At 39.9% G+C, this 13,239-nt stretch overlaps 1 pseudogene; it reads right to left on the minus strand.

The window, feature by feature from the left end:
* Positions 1-11,037: 11,037 nt before the first annotated feature.
* Positions 11,038-12,476, minus strand: LOC100389785 (NGFI-A-binding protein 1 pseudogene; annotated as a pseudogene).
* Between the last annotated feature and the right edge of the window lie 763 nt (positions 12,477-13,239).

Consider the following 13,239-nt stretch of genomic DNA (forward strand, 5'->3'; position numbering starts at 1 on the left):
GGGTCAAATGGAATTTCTATTTCTAAGGCCTTGAGGAATCGCCACACCATCTTCCACAATGGTTGAACTAATTTACACTCCCACCAACAGTGTAAAAGTGTTCCTTTTTCTCCACATCCTCTCCAGCATCTGTTGTCTCCAGATTTTTTAATGATCGCCATTCTAACTGGTGTGAGATGGTATCTCAATGTGGTTTTGATTTGCATCTCTCTGATGATCAGTGACGATGAGCATTTTTTCATATGATTGTTGGCCTCATATATGTCTTCTTTCGTAAAGTATCTGTTCATATCCTTTGCCCACTTTTGAATGGGCTTGTTTGTTTTTTTCCTGTAAATCTGTTTGAGTTCTTTGTAAATTCTGGATATCAGCCCTTTGTCAGATGGGTAAACTGCAAAAATTTTTTCCCATTCTGTTGGTTGCCGATCCACTCTAGTGACTGTTTCTTTTGCCGTGCAGAAGCTGTGGAGTTAGTACATCATTTAAAGTCCTTATCTGCAAATTCCATTTTACCTGTCATTTCTGAGCTTGTTTATATTGATTGATTTTTCTCCTGGTAATAGTTCATATTTGAATGAGGCAATACATATTGTGGAAATTATGATGTCTGGATTTTACTGTCTTTATTTAGAGGCTGTGGTGTTTTTATTCAGCAAAATTTCCGAGATCTATTTGTGTTCTCCCTCTCTTTGTTGCAGTTCGGCAATTGCCTTAAAGCAAAAAGCCTAGGCAAATATAGGGCTCGCCTCATTAGTTCTCCTTCTGTCCTGGATCACTGTCCTGCTCTGCTTCTTGTGCAATGGCTGAAAGCAGTTGTTTCATTTGTTTTGTCTAGTTTTACAGTTGTTTATTGTGAGAAAGCTACTTTCACATCATTTATTTCCTATGGGTGAAACAGAAATCCCCTTATCTAAAAGGTTGGGAGTGTATCATGGACATTATTAGTGGTATGTTTTTGAGTGTCTATATTTTGTTGTATTCTTTAATAGTGTTAAATTTTATTTTAGCATACAATTTACTGTGCATCAGCTTTATTCTTTTGAGGCTTTTCTTTTGTTGGAGTGGGTCTAGAATAACTTTTACCCTTGAGATAGCTGTTCCCTACTCCTAAAGTGTGGTCTCTCTGGGATATCTACTGGAATGTCCTGGATGTTTAATGATGTCTATACATTCTGATTAGCAGGGACTTAAGATTTTTACAGTCTTGTGTGAGATCTGGTAGTTGCCCAGCTGTTTCTTAGTAATATTTATTTTCTCAATAGCTATTCTTTGACTAATGTCCTGGAGTCTTGCTCTGTATGTAAACACTAACTATGGTAGGCAGAATTATATGATAGGTCCCAAGATTCCCCTACCCTGTGTTCATGCCCTCTATGATCTTTTCCCCTTGAGTGTGGGTGGAACTGCTAACTAGCTTCTAGTCAATAGAATGTAACAAAGGTGAGGGATTTTTCAGGTGTAGTTAAGGTTGTAAATCAGTTGACTTTGGGTTACTTAAAAAAGAAATGATAATGGATGAGCCTGACTTAATTAGATAAAAGCCTTTAAAAGCAATATTGAGTCCTCTGTGAGGTAAGAAATGTCTCTTGCTAATTTGATGAAGTAAGAAGCCATGATGAGAAAGCCCACATGAGAAAAAACTGGGAACTGGATTCAAGATGGCGCTGTAGGAGCAGCTAAGGATTGCAGCTACCAGTGAAAGTGCAGAGGGTGAGTGGACACTGCATTTCCAGACGGATCTTTATTGCCCACAGACCAGGAGATTCCCAGGTGGAGGAGCCCCACAGGTCACCAGCACAGCTGTTTTGGCCAGTGCAGCTGTTTTGGCCAGTGCCACAGCACAGCGGCTCTCCATACAAAGTACACTGGTCTGGTTGCCCTGTTAAACTGGCAATTGGAGATCCAGGAAGGCAGATTAGCCCATTCATCTAATTAAATGGGACTGAAACACAAAGCCAGGTCAGGAGATTCCTGGGCAGCGACATTTTTTCAGCCAGCACAGTGGGTCACCACATGGGAAATCACACAGATCTCAGCGCCCTTTCAGCAGGCGACTGGAACACCTGGGAGAGAGTCAACCATTCAACTTAAAATAAAAAAGGGCTCTGAGGTAGGGAGCCAGGTGATCAGGCTCGGCGGGTCACACACCCACAACAACAAACAAAAAATAGCAATTGGAAACACTTGGGGTTGAGAGTTTCATGGCAAGCACAGCTAAAACCAGGACGGCCCAGCTCTGTGGGGCAGGGGCGTCTGCCATTACCAAGGCACTCCACCCCTATGGAGGTACTCTGCCATTGCTGATGCAGCCTGTCATTATCAAAGCAACCCACCATTGCCGAGGCAACCAGCCATAACAAAGAGAGTTTCCCACTACAGAGGTGGGCCAACATTGCTGAGGCAGTTCTAACCACACCCGTGCAAAAAGGACTGCAGGGAAATACACATGGCAGCAGGCTGGAGCCAGCAGCAGGGCAGAACCCACAAAGCCTCTGCAAAGCTTCAGCAAAGCCTCTGCAGGCAGTGACTAGGCTGCATCCTTGCTGGGCAGGACAGTGCTGAAAAAGAAAAAAAAAAGCAGCAACGTAACGGATACTCATTATTAAAGCAGTAACTCCCCGGGACAGAACACCTGGGGGAAAAAAGGGGGTTTATGAGTTTCACTGCAGCAGACTTAAACGTACCTGCCTAGCAGCTCTGAATGAACAATGGAGCTCACAGCTCAGCACTTGAGCTCCTATAAAGAACAGACTGTCTCCTCAAGCAGCTTGCTGATCCCGTATATCCAAAGAGTCACCTCACAAAGGACTGATCAGACTGACATTTGGTGGGCATCATTCTGGGACAAAGATAGCAGAACAACCCTTACTGTTCTGCAGCTGCTGCAGGTGATCCCCAGGCAAGCAGGGCCTGGAGTGGACCTCAGCAGTACTACAGCAGAGGGGCCAGACTGTTAGAAGGAAAACTAAGAAACAGAAATAACTTCATCATCAACAACCTGGACGTCCACTCAGAGACCCAATCTGAAAATCAGCAACTCCACAGACGACAGGTGGATAAATCCAAAAAAATGGGAAGAAACCAGCATAAAAAGGAGGAAAACACCTGAAACCAGAACACGTCACCTCCTACAAGGGATCACAACTCCTTAACAGCAAGGGAACAAAGCTGGACAGAGAATGAGTGTGATGAAATGATTGAATCAGACTTTAGAAGGTGGGTAATGAGAAACTTCTGTGAGCTAAAAGAACATGTTCTAACTCAATGCAAAGAAACTAAGAACCTTGAAAAAAGATTTGAGGAAATGATAACACGAATGGACAACTTAGAGAGGAATATGAGTGGATTGATGGAGGTGAAAAACACAACATGAGAATTTCATGAAGCATGCACAAGTTTCAACAGCCCAATCGACCAAGCAGAAGAAAGGATTTCAGAGGTCAAAGATAAACTTAATGAAATAAAATGAGAAGGCAAGATTAGAGAAATAAACGCAAAAAGGAATGAACAAAGTCTCCAAGAAATGTGGGACTATGTGAAGGGACCTAATCTACATTTGACAGGTGTACCTGAATGTGATGAAGGGAATGAATCCAAGCTCGAAAATACCCTTCAGGATATTATCCAGGAAAACTTCCCCAACCTAGCAAGGCAGGCCAATATTCAAATCCAGGAAATACAGAGAACACCACAAAGATATTCCTCAGGAAGAATAACCCCAAGGCACATAATCGTCAGATTCACCAGGGTTAAAATGAAGCAGAAAATGCTAAAGGCAGCCAGAGAGAATGGTCGGGTCACCCACAAAGGGAAGCCCATCAGACTCACAGCAGATCTCTCGGCAGAAACCCTACAAGCCAGAAGAGAGTGGGGACCAATATTCAACATCCTTAAAGAAAAGAACTTTCAACCCAGAATTTCATATCTAGCCAAACTGAGCTTCATAAGTGAAGGAAAAATAAAATCCTTCATGAACAAGCAAGTACTCAGAGATTTTGTCACCACCAGGCCTGCTTTACAAGAGATCCTGAAAGAGGCACTTGACAAAGACAGGAACAACCAGTACCAGCCATTCCAAAAACACAACAAATGGTAAAGAGCATCAACAAAATGAAGAATCTGCATCAACTAACCAGCAAAACAGCCAGCTAGCATCAAAATGGCAGTATCAAATTCACACATAACAATATTAACCCTAAATGTAAATGGGCTAAAGGCACCAATCAAAAGACACAGACTGGCAAATTGGATAAAAAACCCAAAACACATCAGTGTGCTGTATCCAGGAAACCCATCTCACATGGAAGGATACACAAAGGCTAAAAATAAAGGGATGGAGGAAGATTTACCAAGCAAATGGAGAGCAAAAAAAGCAGCAGTTGCAATTCTCATCTCTGATAAAATAGACTTTAAAGCAACAAAGATCAAAAGAGACAAAGAAGGACATTACATAAGGGTAAAAGGATCAATACAACAAGAAGAGCTAACGATCCTAAATATATATGGACCCAATACAGGAGCACCCAGATACATAAGGCAAGTTCTTAATGACTTACAAAGAGACTTAGACTCCCACACAATAATAGTGGGAGACTTCAACACTCCACTGTCAATATTAGACAGATCAACCAGACAGAAAATTAACAAGGATATCCAGGACTTGAACTCAGACCTGGAAAAAGCAAACCTGATAGACATTTACAGAACTCTGCACCCCAAATCCACAGAATATATATTCTTCTCAGCACCACATCACACCTATTTGAAAATTGACCACATAATTGTGCAAATGCAAAACAACTGAAATCATAACAAACAGTCTCTCAGACCACAGTGCAATCAAGTTAGAACTCAGAATTCAGAAACTATCTCAGAACCACACAGCTTCATGGAAACTGAACAACTGGCTTTTGAATGCTGACTGGATAAACAATGAAATAAAGGCAGAAATAAAGAAGTTCTTCGAAACCAATGAGAATGAAGACAAAACATACCAGAATCTCTGGGACACATTTAAAGCAGTCTCTAGAGGAAAATATATAGCAATAAGTGTCCATATGAGAAGAGTGGAGAGATCCAAATTTGACACCCTATCGTCAAAATTGAAAGAGCTAGAGGAGCAAGATCAAAAAAACTCAAAACCTAGCAGAAGACAAGAAATAACTAAGATCAGAGCAGAACTAAAGAAGACAGAGACAAGAAAAACCCTTCAAAAAATCAATAAATCCAAGAGCTGGTTTTTTGAAAAGATCAACAAAATAGACAGACCACTAGTCAGACTGATAAAAAAGAAAAGAGAGAACAACCTAATAGATGCAATAAAAAATGATAAAGGGGAAAGCACCATATATCCCACCGAAATTCAAACCATCATCAGAGAATATTACAAACAACTCTATGCACATAAACTAGTAAACCTGGAAGAAATGGATAAATTCCTGGACACCTGTGGTCTCCCAAGCCTAAACCAGGAGGAAGCCAAAACTATGAATAGACCAATAACAAGGTCTGAAGTTGAGACAGCAATTAAGAGCCTACCACACAAAAAAAGCCCAGGTCCAGATGGGTTCACAGCCGAATTCTACCAGACACACAAAGAGGAGCTGGTACCATTCCTTCGGAAACTATTCCAAATAATCCAAAAAGAGGGAATTCTTCCCAAATCATTTTATGAGACCAACATCATCCTGATACCAAAACCCGGCAGAGACTCAACAAGAAAAGAAAACTTCAAGCCAACATCCATGATGAACATAGATGCAAAAATCTTCAATAAAATACTGGCAAGCTGATTGCCAACAGCACGTCAAAAAGCTTATCCACCATGATCAAGTAGGATTCATCCTGGGGATGCAAGGCTGGTTCAACATACGCAAGTCTATAAATGTAATTCACCACATAAACAGAACCAAAACCAAAAACCACATGATTATCTCAATTGATGCAGAGAAGCCCTTTGACAAAAATTCAGCAGCCTTTTATGCTAAAAACTCTCAATAAGCTCGGTATTGACTGAACGTATCTCAAAATAATAAAAGCTATTTATGACAAACCAACAGCCAATATCATACTGAATGGGCAAAAACTGGAAGCATTCCCTTTGAAATCTGGCACTGGACAAGGATGCCCTCTCTCACCACTCCTATTCAACATAGTACTTAAAGTTCTAGTCAGAGCAATCAGGCAAGAAAAAGAAATAAAGCATATTCAAATAGGAAAGGAGGAAGCCAAATTGTCTCTATTTGCAGATGACATGATAGTATATCTACAAGACCCCATCGTCTCAGCCCAAAGACTCCTGAAACTGGTAAGCAACTTCAGCAAAGTCTCAGGATACAAAATCAATGTGCAAAAATCACAAACATTCCTATACACCAGTAACAGACTTAAAGAGAGCCAAATCAAGAACGAACTGCCATTCACAATTGCTACAAAGAGAATAAAATACCTAGGAATACAACTTACAAGGAACGTAAGGGACCTCTTCAAGGAGAACTACAAACCACTGCTCAACGAAATAAGAGAGGACACAACCAGATGGAGAAACATTTCATGCTCATGGTTAGGAAGAATTAATGTCATGAAAATGGCCATACTGCCCAAAATAATTTACAGATTCAATGCTATCCCCATCAAGCTACCAATGTCCTTCTTCACAGAACTGGAAAAAACCAACTTAAACTTCATATGGAACCAAAAGAGAGCCCGCATAGCCAAGTCAATTCTAAGTAAAAAGAACACAGTGGAAGGCATCACAGTACTGGACTTCAAACTATACTACAAGGCTACAGTAATCAAAATAGCATGGTACTGGTACCAAAACAGAGATATAGACCAATGGAACAGAACAGAGGCATCGGAGGCAACACAACATATCTACAACCATTTAATCTTTGATAAACCTGACAAAAACAAGCAATGGGGAAAGGATTCCCTGTTTAATAAATGGTGTTGGAAAAACTGGCTAGCCATGTGCAGAAAGCAGAAACTGGACCCCTTCCTGACACCTTACACTAAAATTAACTCCAGATGGATTAAAGACTTAAACATAAGACCTACCACCATAAAAACCCTAGAAGAAAATCTAGGCAAAACCATTCAGGACATAGGAGTAGGCAAGGACTTCCTGACCAAAACACCAAAAGCATTGGCAACAAAAGCCAAAATAGACAAATGGGACCTACTCAAACTCCACAGCTTCTGCACGGCAAAAGAAACAGTCATTAGAGTGAATCGGCAACCAAGAGAATGGGAAAAAATTTTTGCAGTTTACCCATCTGACAAAGGGCTGATATCCAGAATCTACCAAGAACTAAAACAGATTTACAAGAAAAAAACAAGCCCATTCAAAAATGGGCAAAGGATATGAACAGACACTTTACAAAAGAAGACATACATGAGGCCAACAAATTATGAAAAAATGCTCATCATCACTGGTCATTAGCGAAATGCAAATCAAAACTACATTGAGATACCATCTCACGCCAGTTAGAATGGCGATCATTAAAAAATCTGGAGACAGCAGATGCTGGAGGGGATATGGAGAAATAGGAACACTTTTACACTGCTGGTGGGAGTGTAAATTAGTTCAACCATTGTGGAAGACAGTGTGGTGATTCTTGAAGGACCTAGAAATAGAAATTCCATTTGACCCAGCAATCCCATTACTGGGTATATATCCAAAGGATTATAAATTTTTCTACTATAAGGACACAGGCACACGAATGTTCATTGCAGCACTATTTACAATATCAAAGACCTTGAACCAACCCAAATGCCCATCAATGATAGACTGGACTGGGAAAATGTGGCACATATACACCACGGAATATTATGCAGCAATCAAAAATGATGAGTTTGTGTCCTTTGGAGGGACATGGATGAATCTGGAGAACATCATTCTCAGCAAACTGACACAAGAACAGAAAATGAAATACAGCATGTTCTCACTCATAGGCGGGTGATGAACAATGAGAACACATGGACACAGGGAGGGGAACACTACCCACTGGGGTCTATTGGGGGTAATAGGGGAATGACAGCAGGGGGGGAGTTGGGGGAGATAGCATGGGGAGAAATGCCAGATGTGGGTGAAGGGGAGGAAGGCAACAAATCACAGTGCCATGTGTGTACCTATGCAACTATCTTGCATGTTCTGCATGTGTACCCAAAAACCTAAAATGCAGTTAAAAAAAAACAAACTTCTAAATACAATAAGAAACAAACAAACAAAACAAAACAAAAACTGGGAACTACAGATGGCTCCTAAGACATGAAGATGACTGTTAGCTGATAGTCAGTAACAAAGCCGGAGCATTCAGTCATATAGTTACAAACAAATCAAGACATAAATGAATTTGATGTTTACTTTCATAAGTTTCATTTTCAGTAATCTTCACTTTTTCACAAATCAAACTCTTTTTTTGTCTGAAAATAGAGAAGGCTTGTGTCTTTCATGCAATGTTGAAGCTGCTTGCATTGTCTGCTTTTTTCTTGATTATAGATCACATTGATTTCTACTTCTTATGTCCAGTGTATAACAGAACCTTGTAAGTGTGCTATTTTCTCTGTTAGTCTGATGGAGTGAAATATTGATCACTTTAGTGCTTGGGCGTCAGTTGAAGTTTCAATAAAACTTAACCAAACTCTGGTGCATCCCTCTTCCTTGGGGATAGTCCTCGTATGGTTTCTTTTTTCCCTTTTTTCTTTTCTTTTTTTTTTTTTTTGTGAGGCACAGAAAATCTTAATTGTCACAGGAAGCAAGTGCACTCGTCCCACCTCACCAACAGCTTGAAGAGTCACAAAAACGTGGACATTGCACAGTCAAGTGTAAGAGACTCAGGGAGAAATGGTCCCTTGGACTACATTGGCCGTAATACTGAGGTAACCAATTGACCTTGTTCAGTGAAAATACCTCTACCAAAATGAAAAAAAAAACCAACTAGTTTTAACACCCAATTAATATATATAATTCAAATAAATATGTATTATTTGCTTTAATGTATAGCAAGTTTAATACATTCGTGTTTTCAAATTAAAAACTGTATTCTACTGAAATTTTTCTTGTGCTTCCAACTTATCACTAAGCTTGAAAGACCAGAAACATGATACTTAAGGAAACTTACTATGAATTTCAAGATGCAATTTGTGGATTCACAATGGATGGATAAATATTGGAAGTTGGGAGATTACTGAATCTTTTAAAATTGTGGCTTATTAAAATCTACAAATTTAACTGTAAGACACAATTTAAAAAATGTATCAAAATAGGTTAGAATACAGGAAACGTTTCACTAAACTACTGTGATACTAACCAGTGCAACCTCAAGCTAGCAACAAAGTTGCAAGGTCCATAAGAAGCTTCTTCAGTGATCAAAACACTATGGTACAATCAAAACATTTAGGAAGGGACAAAAGTCTTTTAACAGTATAAAAGTTGTTTACTGGTGTTTCCTACTGTAAAGTTCTTCCACAAATTAAAATGAAGAAGCAATTTATATATGTGACACTGATCTGAGACCACAGTGCAGACATTTCATCTAACATTTGGCTGACAAATTTTAGTGGACAGATTATGATTTAATATTTTTTATACAGTTATGATCTGGAGCAGAACTAAAAACGAAAAAACACATACTCTAAGTCAATACACTCTTCTCAGCAATATCTGGGTTTAGATCAATCTGTAGGAAGTAGGTAAAGCTATGAGATATCTTCTCTTAAATAAACAGAAAAAATGTATATTGGCAGATGTATTCTTTTTTTACCATTAAGAATTCCAATGTAAAATTCTTGTAAGTATGCAAGTACATTACTAACATGTAAGCACAGTCCCATATATATGGATACAGTCCATTAATTAAATTGGAATAATTACAAATGTAAAGTCAAGTTAACATAAATTTTAAGAACAAACTGCCTTCACAAACCTCAAAGGTGTAGAAAAATGAAATCTCAAGATAAATAATGAATATAGGTGTCAACTAAACTTCCACAGAATTGTGCCTACAAATGTGGATGCAGTGATTGGCCGCACTTATGATGGCTGGGTGGGAAGACATTCCGTAGTGAAAGCATCTAGTCTCTCTGACTTTTCTACATAGAGAAGAATTTTTTTGATATAAAACAGTACTTAATCTGTTATAGTCTTTGCTAACAGTCATTATAACATGTAAGGTTAACTTACCATTGTCTTAATCTATTTAACACATTCTGAAATATCAATGTTTAAGTCAAAGCTTTTATACATGGGTCCACTTATTTCAAGTTCTCTAAGTAATAGTTTTCTATCTTTGATACGTCTTAAGTAGCTATTAATACAATCTTAGGTCAACTAGTTTAAGAGATATTTTCTACTCTATTGCTCATCCTTTTAACTTTCCTCCACGGAAGTATTTATTGTGTAAATGTGCATTGATAACCAGATATTATATGAGTGAATGCTACTTATCTCCTGTTAAAATCAGTTTTAACAAATATTAAATCCACAGCATTTTCCTTGGCTTAAATTGAGTATTTGCTTTCTATTTTTCCATAATCATTGCAATCTTGTCAATAACTGCATCACTTAAGCTTTCTTTTTCACGACTGCAGGCAAAGGTTCTAAACTCTGACGTATATTTACATTAAACACACAAAGTAGACAAAAAAATTTCAAGTATAATAAATTGTATCCACATCTATTGGATCAAACAGGTCTCAACATCTATATTTTACTTCTATCAATTACACAAATACATTGTACATTCTTAAATAATGAATGCTTACCTTATTGATTTATAAGCCTTTCCATATAAAATGACTTAACACAGGAATCTGAATGAATCAATATTACGGTCATAGAGTGCAACATTCTTTTGATATTCTCTTTTGTAGCTGTTGTTTAATCTTCCTGGTTTCTGCAGATAACCATACCAGTCGTTTTGCTTTGGCTATGTGATCTGTTTGAGCCAACATTGCTTATTAAGGCTTATTTTGATGATGGAGTATTATCCCTAAATCTGATGCCATTTCCAGAGAATGGTGAGAGAATCACAACTATCTTGAATCTTCAGGCTCTGTTTTGATGATTTTCTTTTCTAAGGTAAAAACTGAGTGAGGATAGTCTTTTAAAATCCCAAGACTGATGAGTAGGACTTTGCCTCACTGAGGTAAAATCGGCTCAGCTCCCCATCCACCACAAAATGATGGGGTTGTTTGTTCTGTATATTAGGAATTCGGAGATTGAAAGGTCTTTCTCCTTGTCTATCTGAGTTATCGGAAGTCAAGCAATTAGGACTGTGCTCTTTTGAGCTCTGCCTGTAAAGCCCTGCATACAACCTCCTCTCTGCATGCTGCAGTCTCTCATAGTCAGTGTGGTTGCAAAGGAACTTCATCTGCTTTTCAGGTTGGTGTGAACTAGAGCTGCAAGTTCTTCACTCACAGTTCTAGCCTGCTAAAAGAGCGTTTGCACAGAATCCTGGAAATCTGAAAACCCATACTCCACTTTAATTATCTTGGGGGATAATTCATCTCTTTCTCCACATTTTGACTTGGTGGTTCTGTAAGTATATTTATAGGTAATTTCTGAAGAAATCGGCCTAGCCAAGGCAAAATGTTCATCTCTTCTTGTCAGCAGAGCATTATCCTTCATGCAGAGTTGAGCAGCCGCTTCATTAACAGTGAGCTCATGAAGCATGCGATGTTTCCCATCCTTCCTCTTTGAGTTAAATCTGCCATATATTGCACTGTATTTCCGAATTTCATCCTCTTTGTGTGGATCATCATCGTTCATCTCAAAGATGTGACCAATCATTTTGGCCAACTTCTTGTTGGTTTTTAGTAGCTCTTTCACTTCGTTCAAGTCACTTTTTGGCAGTGTAGGGGCCATCTGCTTCACAGAAAGCGCAACAGCAGCATCCAGCGCCTCGCTGCTCTCCTCTGGGGATGCAGGGGAGCCCAGGTCTGCTGGGAAGAGGCTTTGCTCGCTCTCCGTGGCACAGTGGCTTTGCCAGAGTCTGGACTCACCAATACTCGGCAGTGCTAGGCTCCCGACCACATCTGACTTCCCCTGTCCCAAGCTCTGCACACAGGTGGTGGCAGCGCATTTGGGATTTTTAAATGAGGTTTCCAGGCATTAATACTCCTTTCATAACTACTGCAGGATATTCCCAGCCATGTCGGTGATCCCTCTGGTAATTTATAGATGGGTATGCTACTGACAGGAAGGGAAGTCAGCAGCTGATTGAAAAGCCCAGGGTTTGTGACCTAGTCTCTCACAGCCTTCTGCAGCCTTCTAACATGAAGGAGCTTGCTAGCCATGCCCACAAGTGCCATGATTTCCAAAAACTCCTATTCTCCTGCTTCATAGAGTTGCTGGACATCAATCATCATCACCTTGTTGGATAAAGGCATCAACAATAAAAAAGCAGAGTGGCTTTTCATAATATTCTATATGGCTGCAACACCCCCAGGATCCTGGGTAAGGCCGTGGCCATTATTTTGGATGAGTTTAACTCAGCCAGCGGCTGCAGCGGTTTTGGCGCGCTCTCCCCAAGGACTGCTCAGCACCAACTCTGAAGCGATGGCCCCTGGCTCTCCCTTCTCTGGTGGCTGCGGGAGCCGGGACAACCCAGCTCCCATCGAGGGGGGAAGAAAGGGAAGGCAGCAGGTGTGTTCTTGTTCCTCCACAGCTCTGGGTGCCGCTTCTTCCAACCTGCCCACCCTGACAACGCTCTGTTGGCCTCATCTGCGGCTCCTCCGGGCTGCGACACACGGGTGGCTGCAGCGGCAGCGCCTCCCCGCCCTCCTATGCTTTTAATTGAGAACCGCGTAGGTATCTGTTTTGTTGGCCCTATATGACTTAGGCATGGTAATGTCAAAGGAATGAAGTAGTCATGTAAACCCTCCCACAGATAACAATAATATAAACACACTGAAAGATCTCTAAGAGCATCCGGATAATCTACTCTAAAACTTCCAGCTGTAAGATTGCGACTTCGTTGCTTTATGGTATGATGATGACCTGCAAACCCCACAGCTATGACCACGGAAAATAATGTTAGAAAATGACAGCCTTACCAGCTTAAGGTGCCAGATTTCAGATTTCAGGGACATAAAGTCAACTTGTAATTCTAATTCTAGAAATATGATTAAAATTTTAAATGGGAATTATATTATTAAGGTAATTGCAGCAGGAATATAATCCAAATTCTGAATATAAATTCTATCCAAATCTCTGAATAACGTCAGAAAAGCAGT

Source organism: Callithrix jacchus, chromosome X, assembly GCF_049354715.1.
Source record: "Callithrix jacchus isolate 240 chromosome X, calJac240_pri, whole genome shotgun sequence".
NCBI classification, from domain to species: domain Eukaryota; kingdom Metazoa; phylum Chordata; class Mammalia; order Primates; family Cebidae; genus Callithrix; species Callithrix jacchus.